The sequence below is a fragment of the Rhineura floridana genome, chromosome 7 (genome assembly GCF_030035675.1).
Source record: "Rhineura floridana isolate rRhiFlo1 chromosome 7, rRhiFlo1.hap2, whole genome shotgun sequence".
NCBI lineage: Eukaryota > Metazoa > Chordata > Lepidosauria > Squamata > Rhineuridae > Rhineura > Rhineura floridana.
In genome coordinates, this window is record NC_084486.1 from 30,518,949 (window position 1) to 30,536,782 (window position 17,834).

The 17,834-nt window shown below is 41.3% G+C and overlaps 1 protein-coding gene and 1 pseudogene across 4 annotated transcripts in view; one reads left to right on the top strand and one right to left on the bottom strand.

Annotated features, from left to right (window-relative positions):
• The window catches only part of JMJD1C (jumonji domain containing 1C), a 206,742-nt gene that overhangs the window by 152,773 nt on the left and 36,135 nt on the right, over window positions 1-17,834 (bottom strand). The gene's annotated exons all lie outside the window — the stretch shown is intronic.
• On the top strand, window positions 1,865-2,867 carry LOC133388591 (heterogeneous nuclear ribonucleoprotein C-like; annotated as a pseudogene).

Here is a 17,834-nt window from a genome sequence, read left to right on the forward strand (position 1 = left end):
TCTTGTCCCCGCCAACCTAGCTGTTTTAGTTGGCGGGATTGAGAGAAGGTCCTGTGTGGCTGATCTTGTTGGGCGGCATGGTTGGTGGCGCTGGAGGCGCTCCATTAGATAAACTGGGCCGAGACCGTATAGGGATTTAAAGGTTAATACCAACACCTTGAATTGGGCCCGGAAAATAACTGGAAGCCAGTGTAGGTAGAACAACACTGGGGTGATGTGTTCCCGGCAGCGACAGTTTGTAAGTAGTCGAGCCGCAGCATTTTGTATAAGTTGTAATTTCCGGACCGTTTTCAAGGGTAACCCCAAGTACAGCGCATTACAGTAATCCAACCGAGAGGTGACCAGGGCATGTACCTCCAGTGGGAGCTGATGAGCAGGAAGGTAGGGCTGCAGTCTACGAATGAGCTGTAATTGATACCAAGCTGCCCGGCTCACTGCTGAAATCTGAGCCTCCATGGACAGCTTGGAATCAAGAACAACCCCAAGGCTGCGGACCTGGTCCTTCAGGGGCAATTTCACCCCGTCGAACACCAGGTCAACATCTCCCAGCCTTCCCTTGTCTCCCACGAGTAGCACCTCAGTCTTATCAGGATTCAACTTCAGCCTGTTCCTTCCCATCCATCCACTCACGGATTCCAGGCACTTGGACATGGTCTCCACAGCAGACTCTGGTGAAGATTTAAACGAGAGATAGAGCTGAGTGTCATCCGCATATTGGTGACACTGCAGCCCAAATCTCCTGATGATTGTCCCCAGCGGCTTCATATAGATATTAAATAGCATGGGAGAGAGGACAGAGCCCTGTGGCACACCACAATTGAGAGGCCAAGGGTCTGAAACCTCCTCCCCCAATGCTACCTGTTGATGCCTGTCGGAAAGAAAGGAATGGAACCACCGTAGTACAGTGCCTCCTATTCCCGATTCCTCCAGGCGATGTAAAAGGATACTGTGGTCGACAGTATCAAAAGCCGCTGAGAGATCGAGGAGGACAAGAAAGGTGAATTCTCCCCTATCTAATGCCCTCCTCATATCATCAACCAGAGCGACCAATGCTGTTTCAGTTCCATGTCCAGTCCTGAAACCCGATTGGTATGGATCCAAATAATCCGTTTCATCCAAGTGTGTCGACAACTGATTAGCCACCACTCGCTGTCAACAAGGATGCCGTTCTTGTCGAGGCAGCGTAGGTAGAAGTGTGGGGCGCGGAAGCCGAACTCCAGGTGGTGGCACAAGATGAAGCTGTAGTAGCCCATGTTGAAGTCCACCGAGTCCTGCAACATCACCACATCTGTCCTGTACTTCTTCATCTGAGTGGCTCCTACTCAGGCTACTTCTTCCCTCAAGAACATAGCATATTATGATGGATAGTAGAAGTAAATGAGTAATATGCAATGAAAGATAGAGCGAATGCAATGCTGAAAGCTGTATTAGCCTTGCTATTAGTCAATCCCATATGGAGGTGGGGGTGGTAAAGAGTAAATGATTGTTGAGGCCGGAATTGGATATATTATTGATATGTTTGTTTTTTGATATTCAATAAAGATAATTAAAAATAAATAAATAAAAGTCCATTGAGCACCCACAGATCAACAACCACAAACTAAAAGCTCATCTACAAAGTCCCCTCGCAAACAGAATTAAGATTGTATGCATTATAAGGGAATCAAACCCAATTTGGGCTAGAGAACTCTTCTTACCTTATTCAGGTCACAACATGACTGAACAAATGAATAAAACTCAAACAAGCAAAAAGGTATACCATATTAAATTACTTTAACACAGATAATATATGAAGATGGCCAGGTATGTGGATGGGGTGAAGCTATTTGTTTGTGTGTAAGAGAGAGATCTATAAATAAGGAAAATGATGCAGTACCAAAGTTGGGCCTCCTGCATTTTTTTTTATCTTCATCTACACATTACGCCTGTTTTCCTGTTGCATGCTTGGGTCGTGGCTAGCAATGTCACCAACAAGACAGATCCATGTGCCCTGAACTTCTTCACTGGAAACCTCAACATGCTAATGATGATGAAGTCAGATGTAGAGGCCATGTTCCCTAAGCAAGGAAGGATTATTGGCTGATCCACGCATGAGAGCTTTGTCTTCATGCAGTACATATATCAGCTCAAAGCTTGTGCTGCTATGGCGGGAAAGGGTGGTTGAAGTAGGATAAAACTGGAATGAAGAGTTCAGTCACAGAGATGTATGGGTCAGCAGCCACACTATCATATCCAGTGTGCCACCTCCCATTGCCAGGGCCATGTTACCCTTGAAATGCCATGGAGTTTCTGGCAATACCTCCCATGGGGCAGCAGGGATTATTCCTAAGTTTGGAAAGTTGATAGGAGATGATCTACAGAGCATTAAGAAGGAGCTGACCCAGGCTAAGCAAAATGTGGATTCCTGCTAGAAAGCCTAGAGAAGAATTAAAAAACTGAAGAACAACAAGGTGGAGGAGCAAAGCAGCAGCTATGCAAAGAAAGAAGAGAGCAATGCCAAGCTGGATGCTGAGGCAGCCAACTCTGCTGAGGAAGGGGACCTGCTGGACACTGACAGCAATGAAGATTGGGGAGACAACCAGTTGGAGTCCATCAAAAGTGACAAGGTGCCTGAAGAAGGCAATGTCTCTTTTTCCTTCACCAAAGAAGGACTCCTAACAGTCCAACACACTTCTCCTATCTTCCCTGGCAAATATGACGTTTTTCTGATACTAAGCCTCTCACCAGTCCCTTGTTGGTTGCTTCCTCACTACCTCCCTCTGCCCTGTGTTCATGAGCTTATATTGGTTAGATCCCCTCCTTTCTACATCTCTTCCAATAGTTCAGTTCTGTATGATTTCCTTTTAATTTTGATATCTCTTTATTGATTTAATTAAACAAGGGCATACTGTTTGTTAAATAAAAATTCCACAGAGATTCTACTAGGCAGAGTCACGCTATATTTATTATCTGTATTACAGTGTAGCTGTAAAGGAATAGGTGTTATATGATCAGTTTGCATTGCACTTGTCAACAGTTGGACAGCCACATTCTGCACTAATTGAAGCTTCTGAACTTTTCAAAGGCAGCCCCAAGTAAAGTGCACTGCAGTGTTAATATTGAGCTTACCTGACTTAGATTACTGTAGCCAAGTTATCGCTGTCTAGATAGGATTGTAGTTGAGCCATCAACCTAAGCTGGTGGAAGGTACACTGCACAACCAAGGCTATCTGCATCTCAAGTGACAGCAATGGATCCAGGAGAACTCCTGAACTATGAGCCCACTCCTTAAGTGGGTAGAAGATGGGTTTAGGAAGGGTTAAAAGCAATTTCAACTGAAACTCTGCACGTCTAATTAAAAAAACCGCAGCAAAATCTAGAGTTCTAGGTAGCCTAGTTCACTGCAGTACAATGGTTCACAGTTTGGGCTTTAAGATATTCTTCATAATCAAGGAAAGATGAAGAAGCACTTCAGAGACAAAACAATTACAGATGGCATTCCCAGGATTTATCACATATTGTTCCCAACACTTCCCATTAAGATGGCCTAGAACACTCACTTCCAAAACAAATTCAGTCTTCCTTCTTCCTCAACCAAAATTTCAATCCAATACATCCCATTACATCCCTGCAGTAAACTTGCTTGTTGCTACAAAAACAGTCGTAACTAGACAGAGGATATCTGCATGTGTGCCAATGATAATAGGATGGTTAAGGAATTGGTTTCACATTCCTGAAATGGAAAAGTTAATAGAAGTGGTAAGAAAGAAATTCTCTCTCTCTAATTACTATGTAAACAAAACTGTCCTCCTTTATTGATACTGGAATTGTCAATGTAAAGAAATGCCTTTGGAAAGACCCCTTTGTAAACATTTGAAGAAAACTAATAAATAGCTATGACATCTCTCCAAAAAGAATATTTGACTTGAAAAATTACTCTACCTTCTATCTAATGACATGCTACATACTTCCTCATATTCACTTCTTAGCATCATACTGTTTCCTGTAGTTTCACTGTAACTTTATAAATACAAAAAAGCAAACCATTCAAAGTGAAGGTCTCCGTATACTAGAAACTCTTTTAAGATGAATTCCAATTAATACACATATAGCAGTGTGTCAAGGCGGTTCATGACAGATGCTATTGGAGGTCACTGATTCATAAGGTCATCATAAGTCGTAATCGACTTGAAGGCACATAACAGCAGCAGCAATGTGTGCAGTTCTGTGGTATAAAATATTTACAATTACTGCATTAAACACTATTACTACTAAACTTTTAGCTCTACACTCTAGGTGGAAGTATAACTTTATTCATTCATTTGTCCTTAAATCAAAATGTTGTAACAAACCCACAAAAGTAAAATGCTAAATAGGTACACATGAAGGTTATGTGACTTTATTGCAAGATCTCCCAAGACGCTTTCTTCTATTTTAGACACGCTTGCATTGCCTGAGTAAGTGAAAAAGATCAGAAAGGATGCTACAGAAGAGAGAGATAAGAGGCAATGGTTTCCAGTTCCTTTTTAGCAAAGTCAGAGCTTGAGGGCCTTTATCAGGCTCCTGTGGAATCACCAATAACACAGTCAACAACAACAACAAAAAATATCCCCAGATCTAAGAAGCAAGGAGAGAGAAGGCGGCAGGCAAATACACCATTACATACCTGTTCTGGCATCAGTCGGACGGTCTCTTTCACAACCAGAGTGGCACATGAAGAGAGAAAGAAGACAGGCAATGGTACTGTCACACACATGCTTCCTGGTCCTAAGTAGCCTCTCCCAGTATTCCTCTCCCCCATAGTTAGAAGAACTAATTGGTCACCATCATTCTTTTTAAATTACTGCCAAGTAATTTAAGTAAGTAATTCTTGTACTGCCAAGAATTGTGGTGAAGTGGGGTAAAGCACAGTAGAATGTAGGCTTTAGTATGACTCTCCAGATTAGGAAAGAAGGATGTCCATGTATGGGCATTCAAATAGCCTAAAGCAGGGATGAGGAAATGGAGTTGGCTGGCAGGCCAGATCATTATTTCCCTACTCCCTGTGGGCCAAGTTTGACAGGCAAGTGGGGCTTCCCATCTGTCGATGTCACAATTATATCAGGTGACCCAGTTTTGCCTTCATGGTCTGACACTTAAATATGCAGACAAAGGCACAACCTGCAAAAATACTGATCAGCTGATGATCAGGTCTTGCTAAGCACTCTGCACTGGGCTTTGAAAGACCCAACCATCAGCTGATCATCTGAGCTTGAAAAGTCCCTTGCATAGCACTCTGCAAGATCCTACTATTACATGATCATAAGTGGTTAAGCCATGTGCACAGGGTTTTGCAGGCAAATCCTACAAACTCTTTCACTGGAGTCAGGCTTTATAATGTCCACACGGTTTGTAGGGCAGGTGGGTGTGGCTTGGCAGAAATGGCATTGCAGAACTTGGGAGGCCAGGTGGGCCTAATCAGGCTGGAAGTTCTCCACCACTGGCCTAAAGGGAAAGGAGAGAAGATGATCACTTCCAAAAGTAAAAAAAATAACAGGGGGTTGGACAACCTTCCATTTCTTCCCAAACGCACAAAATTGGATCTAGCTACAGGTTCTGCATGCATATGTCCCTCACACCATGCAGAAGCACCCATAGCAGAATTTGGCAACACACAAAAAAAATGGTTTGACTGTGGGGAGACAATACAACTCACTTCCCGCTCAGTCAATACAATGTAGTCAAGCAAGAAGACCCTGTACAGTAGGGCCCCACTCATACGGCGGGTTACGTTCCAGAACCCTGCCAAAAAGCAAAATCCGCCAAGAAGCGGAACTCATTCAATAGAATGGTGCCCAACACCTGAAAAACACTGTAAAAGCAGAACAAGCGCCATATGAGTGGGGCCTTACTCTAATTGAAAGCCACCATATTAGTGGAATGCCGAAAAGCGGGCCGCCGAAAAGCAGGGCCCTACTGTAAATGCAAAATTCTTTGAATGGATTAAACTTAACTGAATCGCCAGGAATGATCTTGAATTTTCAGATCCCCATTTGTTTACCTGTATCTGAAGCCCAGGGAAAAAGTTGTGGAATGGGCACTGGTGGTGTTAAGGGCTAAGACTTGGGACACAAAAAGGTGTGCTGGCAGGAATAGCAAGGGGAAGGTTTTCAAATAAGTCAGACATTTTGAGAACTGTTAAAGAGTTGGGAGTTGCAGGAGTATTAAATCAGCCATCACAAACTCATTTTCCTGGGAGTGGTATAGTACAGAAAGAGTTCCTGTCATAATTTTAAAATCACAGTTAAAAGAATTCTTGCACTATTCAGGACCAGCATTGTAAAGCCAAGTTTTGGAAGAATAAAAAGAATACGAATCATCTACTGAATATTCTAAAGGAAAAACTGAAAAGTTACCTTTCTAGTTTCTTCTCTGCAAAACCACTCCCAAATGCCTTCTTGCAAATTTCACAAAGATATTTCAACAATGGTAAAAAATTGTGGATATACAATTTTTGTACTAGGAGAAAAACTGATTTGTTTTCCCATTAGACAGTATTTGGCTTTGCTCTTCAATCTTATTTCAAAACCTCAATGGGATTCTTACTTACATAACATGTTACCCAGGAAAAGCATAACATTGTTTCAAACAGCACATTATTAGGGTTTGTTAACCTACAATCACATCTTTGGAGGCAAGTACTCATATGACATCTACTTATTTTATGCTGCAAGATCAATTGTAAATGGCAATACCTTGCAGAAATTGAACCTGACCAAATTAGGCAGTCACCTCCCATCATTCAGGATAATTTAAACACTATGCAAAATAGAGTTTTCCAAGGCATACTACCATACAACAAAGTACCCCAAGGCAGTTTTTATTCATGAATGCAAGTTTCTCTCAAAATATAGAGGATGCATGATATATATATTTTATTAAGTTAATATTCTGTAAGCATGAGGTAATATTACAAAATGTTATGCAGAAAGGATGCTGAATGAGGATTGTTTCACAATATGTTCTATCTTTATATGCTAATTTCTTCCCCTGCCCAAAAAATGCATAGAACCAGTTGACATCAGAACAAACTGACAGTTATCCATGGAAACCCCGTCCCAAACGAATTTATTTTTTATACTATAAAAAATTCAATTTAGATTTCTCTAGTGTTTTTGATTTATTACCCACAAATAATCCTTCCAATTTCAACCTAAAGGGTACCAGCTGAATCATGCATATCTATATGCAAACAACCCCATCATGCACTTGACTCTAAATCTTAAATGTGACCATTTATTTCTCTAATAATTTGAAAATGAAAACCCACTGGATGCCAGGGGATGTGCCTTTTTAGCATGATGTACCCCATTCTGAAAAGGAATACCATTCTGAAAAGGAATACCATATATACCATTCAACACTTATTTCTCCAAAATTGTATTCAAAGTCCATTCTCAAGTGACATTGTCCTCCTCCAGTATTGTGCTACACTTGCACACAAACATACTTTTTAAAACAAGAAATGGAAAAAAATTAAGTTGCCTGTAGTGGAAAAAAATCACTATGGCAGTTAGCTCATGTACCTGACTTTCTGAATACACAAAATTCCCCAAATAAATGAATAGAAAAAAGAAATCAATCACATTGTTTAAAACCAGAGATGAAAACTGGCCAATGGGCATCTTTGGAATGGGAATGGCCTAGATGGTGGACACGGTTGTTCCTGGGCAGTTCTTTTACTGAGTAGATCCAAGTCCGTCCCCTAGTATACCAAAGAGATTAGATCAATGAAACAGCAGAGCTAACAACACCAGTGGAGAAAGACTTGGAAAGTATAGACTAAAACCCACTGCAGAGCCTACTGCAAGGTTGTGATGGCCAAGAAATTTTATTTTTTCACTACTATTACATCTGACCAATTCCAGGAGGCAGGGGATCTGCTTTATGTACGTCTCTAGGATGGTAAGAATAAATCCTTGGCATCCTGCTAAGCCTTGTTTGCGAAGTGCTTCGCAGAAATATTACTTACATCTGCTCCAACCTGGATGCCACTTTGGACACAGTAAAAATTGGCAGATACACCCAGGTACTTGTCTTGCCACAATTGCTGTGATTAGTTCTAAACAGGTACGTGCAACCTGAGAATGCTGACAGGGTGCCTGGAAATGGGGACAACCACTGGCTTTCTTGGTGTATCATTAGCTTATAATGTATTGCTGAAGGAGAATGGACAATTGGGTCAAAAAGGAAATAGATGCCTCATTGAAATAAGGGGGAAATTGTAGCCCGCTTGAACTAGGCAGAGATAGACAGATTCTAAAGAAACCTTTGGATCCATATGATTGTGCCAGCCTTTCTGGTAAAGATGCTTGAGCACATGATAGTGGTTGAATTCAACATTACTGAATGTCACTTATTATGGTTCTACAAAGAGGATCAACAGGATTGCATTCCCATTATCTTTCTAACAATGTAACTCTCCCACCAATGCAACCAAGGCGGTTTCAACTCCAAAATCAGGCCAGAAGCCAGGTAGACAGGAATAGATTTTTCAGTCTTGCTTCTGGCCTTGTTTTAGAATGGAGACTGCCTTAGTTGCAGTCACAGATGATCTGTGTTGGTAGAAATACAAAGGAAGCACAAACCCCAGCAGCTTTCAACAGTATCAGCCATGATACCCTTCTGGACTGCTTGTATGGAATGCAACAGGCACCACACCCCAGTGGGTCAAACCATACCTGATAGGCAAGTTGCAGAAGGTAGTGCTAGGGACTTTTTGCTCTGTTCCATGAGTGTTGTCATCTGGAGATTTGGGATGAGGTGACATCAACCATATCCATTTCTCCATTCATCCAAATTAGATGTGATATTGGATATTCTCTGAAGTTTTACTCGCTTTCAGAAATATTTAATCTTAGAACCCCTCCCCCCATTCATGAGGTGGAAGGGATCCTGGACCTGGTTTTATACAGTAAATTGAACAACGTACTGGATGAGGTTATAGACTCGGGGTTATGAGACCACTTTTTGGTGTCTTGCTAAGGTGAAGGTAGCATTCCCTCCCTCCCCCTCCCACACCTGATTTGAGGCAATGCTGGAATTTGCCAGGGGTCTCTTTGGATTCTTTTCCCCAAGCTCTTAGTTCAGTATTAGACCATTCTTCAAGAAAGGCATCAGGCCCAAGGATGGTTGAATTGGGGGATAGGCCACGGATTAATGAGAGGGAGATTGCAGGTAAGTAAGAGAGCCAGAATTCGGTGGACAGTGTATTAGATTCTGACAGCTGGGTTTGTCAGTTTAACACCATAACTACAGCTGCCTTGGAAATGGTGGCACCTTCTAGGACCTGACTGGTATTAAATCATCATCATCATCATCATCATTATTATTATTATTATTACTATTATACTATTTACATTTGTATACCGCCCCATAGCCGAAGCTCTCTGGGCGGTTTACAATTAAAAACATTAAAAACAAATATACAAATATAAAAACACTTTTAAAAAACAATTTAAAAACACATTCCAAAGTGCCTGGGAGAAGAGGAAAGTCTTGACCTGGTGCTGAAAAGATAACAGTGTTGGCGCCAGGCGCACCTTGTCACTAACATAATTCCATAATTTGGGGGCCACCACTGAGAAAGCCCTCTCCCTTGTTGCCAGCTTCCCAGCTTCCCTCGAAGTAAGCACCCAGGGGAGGACCTTTGATGTTGAGCATAGTGTATGGGTGGGTTCGTGTCGGGAGAGGCGTTTCATCAGGTATTGTGGTCCCAAGCCGTGTAAGGCTTTATACGTTAAAACCAGTACCTTGAATCGAGCTCGGAAACATACAGGCAGCCAATGCAAGCGGGCCAGAATTGGTTTTAGATGTTTGAACCATCTGGTCCCTGTTACCAATCTGGCCGCTGCATTTTGCACAAGCTGCATTTTCCGAACCATCTTCAAAGGCAGCCCCACGTAGAGTGCATTGCAGTAACTTGGAGGTTACCAGAGCATGGACAACTGCAGCAAAGTTATCTCTGTCCAGACAGGAGTGCAGCTGGGCCACCAACCGAAGTTGGTAGAAGGCACTCCATGCCACCGAGGCTACCTGAGCCTCAAGTGACAGAAATGGTTCTAGGAGAACCCCCAAGCTACGAACCTGCTCCTTCAAGGGGAGTGCAACCCTATCCAGGACAGGTTGGACATCCACCATCTGGTCAGAACAACCACCCACTAGCAGCATCTCAGTGTTGTCTGGATTGAGCCTCAGTTTATTCGCCCTCATCCTTGGCTGCAGAGTTGTGTCTGGAATGGACCGCTGTACACCAGTTGGAGAGGTGGTGGAAGCAGAATCCATCACCCAAATTGCATCAGTCCCTGAGGGCTGCTCTTAATAGGCTTATTACCATCATTTGGGCATATCTTAGCAGTCCTGTTTGCAGAAGATTCAGTTTCAAGTTCATATGCCATGTCAGTTATTTGTCACCTTTAAGATCTTATTGAGTCCAGTGGCTGATCAGGATGAGAGCCCTTTAGCTCAAAGCCTTTCAGCAAGTAACCTGGCTTCTTTTTTCTCCCAGAAGATGACCGCTATTGTTAATTCATTTTTGGTGGAAGGGTCTTTGCCACCACTACCACCAGTCAACTTGCCAGGTCCACTGGCCCAGGCTATGAATTTGTTGCCATGGATAGGGTTTGACTTCTCTCCTCTTACTGATGACTGTGGGACAGACTATTCTGTCTTCTTCTCCTACCTCCTGTCCTGACGATCCTTTCCCCTCATTACTGTACTCATCTTTTTTGCCCCTTTTCCTGTCCTATATAAGTTATTTGGTGAATTGTTCATTCTCCACTGGTGTTTTCCCAGACTGTTTTAAGCATGCCCTTCTTTGTCCTCTACTAAAGAAATCCTCCTTGGATCCCTCAGTGTGTGCTAGTTACCGTCCTGTGTCTATTCTCCTATTTCTTTCTAAAGTTTTGGAGAGAGTAGCCCTCTCTCAATTGATGCCTTATTTAACTGCCCATGATCTCTTTGATTCATTTAAATTTGGATTTTGGCCAAGTCACTCTACGGAGATGGCTCTGGTGCATGTTATGAATGATATTTTGGTGGCTAAAGCTCAGCGACAGACATCTGTATTGATTTTATTGCATTCATCCGCAGCATTCAATACCCTTGACAATCAATTATTGCTGCTGTGGTTGGAATCTTTGGGAATTGGGGCGATGCTTTCTCTTTATATGGTTCTTTATCTAATTGGTTCCTTTTCTGTTTCACTTCAGGGCTCAATTTCCAAGGCTTTTCCACTGATAACAGGTGTTCTGCAAGATTCAGTTTTGGGTCCTCTGCTGTTCTCTCTATATACCCTCCCTCTTGGTTTTCAATGCATTTATGCAGATAACAATTAGATTTTCCGAGGTTTTAAATTTATTAATGCTGATGTGTGGAAATCCATGACAGACTGCCTCTTAGATGTTTCCTTGTGGATGACTGCACACCATCTGAAATTCAACATAGAAAAAACTGAGATTCTTGTGTTTCAAACCAATCATCCTTCTGTTTCTCTTCCTTGTCCGTTGTGTCTCCAGGGCTGTACGGTGGCCCCTGTCCTGGCTGCCAGGCACCTTGGAGTTCTGCTGGATGATCGTTTGTCTCTACACAACTTTATTGGGGTTACAGCGGAGGCATGCAATTTTCACCTCTTGAATATACACAGGTTCCTGACTACCGAGACTACACATTTCCTTGTTCGAGCTTTGGTTACCTCATGTGTAGATTATTGTAATAGTCTTTCAGCGGGTTTGTCCTCTTCCTCTCTCTGTCCTTTGGCTTTGATCCAGAACAGCTCTGTTCGGGTTGTCCTGGACCTTCCCCGCTATTCCCATACCACATTTTCTTGCAGGGCCCTTCACTGGCTGCCCGTCCAGGCTAGGACCAGGTACAAACTTCTGGTCCTTGCCTTTAGGGTCCTGCGTTCCAATCCCCTCCATTATCTGCGGGCCAGGGCTTACTTGTTGTTCCGCTGATGTGAACTGCCCTGTTAAAGTTGAAAACCTTTCAGGATTTGGTTCCATGTCTGTGAAATAGCCTTCCTGTGGTGCTTCAGGTGGAGGAGGATTTCACCCATTTCCGGAAGGGTTTGAAAACCTTCCTTTTTTATTTGTCGGAGTAAACGAATGGGCTAATTAATTGTGCTTGAGGGGGCTTGGGGTGGGGACTTGGTTTGTAGGAGAATACATGATTTGGTTTTGATGGTGTTATGTGCCTTTTACGATGACTGATATTAGGAGTTATGTTAATTTATGTATTATTGTTGTTTTAATTGTATATGTTTGGTGTGCTGCCCTTTGGTGGAAGGGGCGTTATAAACGTGATGATGATGCCTGGAGTCAGTATTAGGCTGAAAAAAAACTAAAGTTCTATTAAGAAAAAGGAGGTGCTGTTGGTATGTAATTTATCTAACCTGGATGTCAGGCCTATTCTGGATGGGACATTTCCTTTTAAAGAAAAGGCTTACAGTGCCAGGATGCTATTAGATCTAGTACTGCCTGGTTCAGAATACAGCAGGCAGAACGAACATATCTCAGCAGTGTTATGAGATTTTTACTAGTTCCTAGTTTGCTTCTGGGGTGCAATTCAAAGTGCTGGTTTTGACCTATAAAATTCTAAATGGTTTGAAACGACAATATTCAAAGTCCACCTTCTCTCATATGAATTTGCCCATTCACTGAGATCACTGCCCAATGTCTGCTTTTGTATTACAATAGGGCCCCACTCATACAGCGGGGTTACATTCCAGACCCCCGCCAAACAGCGGAACTCCTTCAATAAAATGGCACCCGATGCCCGAAAAACGCCATAAAAGTGGAACAAGCACTGTATGAGTGGGGCCTTACTCTCATTTTAGCCGCCAGATTAGCAGGCCACCGAAAAGCGGGGCCCTACTGTACTGCATTTGGAGGTTAGGTTGAAGGTAACAGAGGACCTCTTCTTCTCTGTGGTGGTGTCTAATACTATTTCTCAGAAATATTCTTTTGGTATCCATTCTTATCTTTTAGGTGCTGGGTAAGAATTGTTTTGGTTTTCTCAACAATACTGTGATTTATTTTATTTTACTAGTGCTGCTGATAATGGCTGTTTTAGTTTGCATTGGATGATTTTAGATTAATTGTTTTTAAGAGTGTATTTCAGTTTAGATTATTAACCACCCTGGAGGCCTTGTTGTAGAAAGGTGGGATACAAAATGTTTTACATACAGTAGGGCCCCACTCATACAGCAGGTTGCGTTCCAGATCCCCGCCTAAAAGTGAAACCTGCTGAAAAGCGGAACTCCGTCAATAAAATGGTGTCCGATACCCAAAAAACACCATAAAAGTGGAACAAGCGCCATATGAGTGGGGCCTTACTCTAACTGAAAGCCGCTGTATTAGCGGGCCGCTGAAAAGCGGGGCCCTACTGTATATGAATAAATATCTGAACCACATGCACTTTAGTTATGTCTCATTACAATACATGGAGAAGCATTTCTTCCTCAGTCAAGTTTATCTTTTTAAGAGACATGCAGCACACATTTGTATTCTGACAACATACCAGACAACAAAACCAAACTCGAATTTGAATATCCTACTGATAAAGCAAGAAGCTGTGGTATTCTTTTTTCAACTCAAAGTCTCTGGTCATCATTAGAATTTGTAAATTAATTCCAAAATGTTACCTTAAAATAAAAATATAAGACGATGCTACAAGTTTAACGCTAAGAAATAAACAGATCTGTCCATTCTTCCTGCATTGGTAGGCAAGCATGAAATCATAGGCAAAACTTTAACACAGCTAGTCCCTCCCACATTAATAGCTACCAAGACATGTATTAAGTCTGAGATAAAAGACTGTTCTTTTTATAAGGTGTTGCTTCTTATCACATTTTTTGCTCCAAAACGTAAATGGGGTTTATTTACTTCTTTTCTGAAAATTACTCTTAAAATACACCTGCATTTCTTCTAAACTGCTTTAACTTTGCTCTTTTCAGTATAATTGTTACTGCTCATCTGATTAGAAGAATTGGAAGGGGGAGTGATATAGGGAGCTATTTCCCAGGGGTATTAATAATTGCAGCAGATGAGAAGAGCAATCCACCAAATACTGTTTGTGTAGAAGCCCCACTCATATTAAAAAGAGTAGTGCTTCATAAGATGGGCCACTATCTATTTGAATTAAGGCCTCCAGCTCTTCTCACACAGTGGTTGTGTTTGCACATAACGTTACATTAAGGGTGAGTAACTTGAACTCTCCAGATTTTGTTGGACAACTCCTATAATTCCTCACCATTGGCCATATTGGCTTTGTCTGATGGGAGACATCCCATCTGAAGAACCACAGGCTAGCCACCCTGAGCTAAGCAATGGTTTATTTTAACCACAGTTTGTTCAACAACCCACATGTTGTCTCATGGACAGGCATACAAGATACTGCTTGTTTCTCCAAAACTTGGTATGTTTTCCAAATGCTCTTGACTCATGCCTATAGCTTGATGAGCATCCTAGGTGGGATGACCAAACAAACCATGGTAAAAACAAGGTGGTGGCATTTAAACATAATACCAAACCATAATTAAAACAAGACATGGTTCACAGGATGGTTTTACGTTGTAGTTTGTACCACAAACACTTCAGATCAAAAGGGATACGGACTATTGCCATGAACATATTTCCTTCTCAACAGAGAAAGAATGATGCTACAAACTTTTAATCACATTAACCTCCACAGTATCCATGTGAAATCCAGGCTCTTCCACTCCAGACTGCCTCTTCAGCACTTCTAACCTACAGTTCTCTAGCCTCCAAAGTTCCCTTAATATTCCTCCTGCCAACAGTACCGCATTTCCATTCTTAAAATTTTGTCCCTAGTCCTTTCTCTATTCTATATCTTTTTCACTTCTCTTCCCCTCAGGAATCTGTTTTCAACAGTCCTTTGTTTATTACAATTGCGTTGCATATTACAAGAATAGCAAGTACATGTCTGTATTATGTATGCCCGAAGTATTCCCTGCAATTTTCTGGAACTACGCATACACACCAAGGACCCAAGACCAATTATGGTTTTAGGTCCAATAATTTCAATAGCCATTATTCCATTATCCCTATTAGTTCCATCATTCCATCTTCAATAGTCCTGTTAAGTCCAGTAATTTCAGTGTCCAATCTTCCATTATCAGTATTCCATAATAATCTTGCTGTTGTAGCCATAGTCATATAATAAGAGTCTGATGGGAATTTCCTCTATCCCAAATATTTTCTTGCCATCCATTCTGAATAAGTTGCTGAAATACTGTTGTAAAGTCATATCTGTGTTCTTCTTTTTTACAAAATGCACTGGCTCATCTCTTAAGAGTTTTTCCATTGTCACATGGCTGCAGTTAATTCCATAGATTTTCTCTATATCAAGCTCCATCACATCATTCCAGTCCAGAAGATTATCCAAGCCATTGATAACTTTATCTCTAATATCTTCATTAATTTCTTCAGAGATAACGTTAAATTCCAAACAGTAGATTTTATTTCTAAAATCCATAAACTCCAGATCTTTTTCCAATTCCACATTTGTTCCAATCTCCAGGGCTTGTATCTTCCCTTTATTTTTTCTTTTCTCATCTCTGATCTCATTCTCCTCTCTCACAGGATCCCCTATTTCTTTAAGCTCCTGCGTCATTTTGCTCAGTTCAATTTTCAGCTCCTTACTACCCTGTCGCAGGGTTTGTTTCGTTATCTCAATCTCATCCATTATTTTCTGACACATAGTTACTTCCAGATTCTCAGCCACTTTCTTGATTGCCATTTTTAAAACCACGAAAACAAAGCAAAACAAAAATAAAGAAGAACCACTTCTTATTTCAGCAACAATTGGGTTAATATTCCAGGCTTGATGACATCACAGTATAAACAGAGCAACCTGCCTTATCTCTCTATGTTCAAGAATGCAAAACAAATGTAGTTCCCAGCATCAAAACAGTTAGTGGCGTCGTGAAGAAGCAGATTCGTCAAAATAAAATAGACCAAAAAGAGAATAGTCCCAGACAATATAATATTCCTCGGAATAGAAATCAGGAATAGAAATCCCTCTTCTGTTTATATCTTTAGAATGCACTTCCAGGACAGCTTTTTGCGACAGAAACAGAGATAAGCTGTTAATTTCGTGAATAACAGAGAAGAGTTATAGCTCACCCAGAAGTTGTCCAAAGCCGATCAATCTGACAAATCTCCTTTTGCTGCAACAATTTAAACCAAATAAAAAAAATAATAGAAAGAAGGGTGCTTGCCTGTTAGTCCGTTCTCTCTTTAAAGAAAAGATAAACGTATCGCTTAAACAGATAGAGCTTGTTCGGAAGTCCGCCTGGCATTGTTGGCTGGACCTTATCTCATAAATTAATGAAATCCAGTCCTCCCAACAAAAACAGGCTTTTGAGGTTGATCTCTACGTTTCTCCCTGCCCGGGAGAAATTTCATCAGTCAAAAAAAAAAATGTTCTGACTGATTTATATCTGAATAAGCTTCTTTTGAGGCAGGAGCCCGTCCCAAAAGCAGGCACAAGCGAAGTCACCCTTCCCGGAAGTCCCAAAACTTGGTATGTTTTCCAAATGCTCTTGACTCACGCCTATAGCTTGATGAGCATCCTAGGTGGGATGACCAAACAAACCATGGTAAAAACAAGGTGGTGGCATTTAAACATAATACCAAACCATAATTAAAACAAGACATGGTTCACAGGATGGTTTTACGTTGTAGTTTGTACCACAAAACAAAACACGGTTAGTCTGCTGGGCTGAGTTCAGATGTCCAGACACATCACTTGAACAAACATAGTTAAACCACAGCTTAGCATTATGTGCATACCAAGACAGTAGGTCAATAAGCATATCCACCCAAGGATATTACACTCCTGTTTGTTTGCTTTTAAATGCAATGTTGCTATCTGGGATGTATTTATAGTCCAATCAGAAAAAATATATTCTAGCAGGGAACCACCAATAGGGTCTGAAAAGTATAAAAGTCAAAGCAAATCTAAAAAACATTTTTCACTATTTACTACCACTGGACTTGTGAAGCCTTTCCTTTCTTATCAGATTTACCACAGCCCTGATCCTGAACAACAGGCTCTACTCTCTGGCCTGCCTGTCTGGCCCTGCTCAGCAAGACAGCGGTTTGCTGTTTTTTTAAAAAAAATTAACAACCTATTGAATATTACAAGTAACACTAGCAGCATTACCACCTGGATGGCGACAGCTACAAAATTGGAAAGTACTGAGGCACCTTCCTTGTACTTTCCAAGTTGAGATTCCTACTAAAAATACCTACCTCGCCTAATACAAATGAGAGACAGATAGCCATATATCAAAATGCTGAAAGGGCACATTATTCACCTCATTTCACTGATACTCTTTGATTCACAAAGTGGTCAAAATACTCCAAAAATATGAGACAACTTCTTCTATTCAAGATCATACAATGGGATGGTTCAGACCTGTGTCACATCTGAAAGATCCCAAAACTGTGGACTGCAGCAGCATCTTTATCTCAGGCTTGCATGTTTATCAACTGCTTTAGAAAATCAACTATCACAGTGGCTTTCAAACTGTGTTCCAGGGAATCCCAGGATAGTTCTTTATTGTAGAATCTTCTATAATGCTGAATGGAAGGCATTTCCTGCAGATAAATGTGCAATTGAAAACTCTATTCATGCTCTGCTTTATAGTCCTTCAGTCCTACTTTAGTCAATATCATCTGGAATAAAATATAAACAATACTTTGTGATGGCAAATATATGAAGAGTAAATTTGGAGGGCTATTGCCGTCTTGAGCTTCTATTGGAAGGAAGGGCAGGATATAAATTATTAT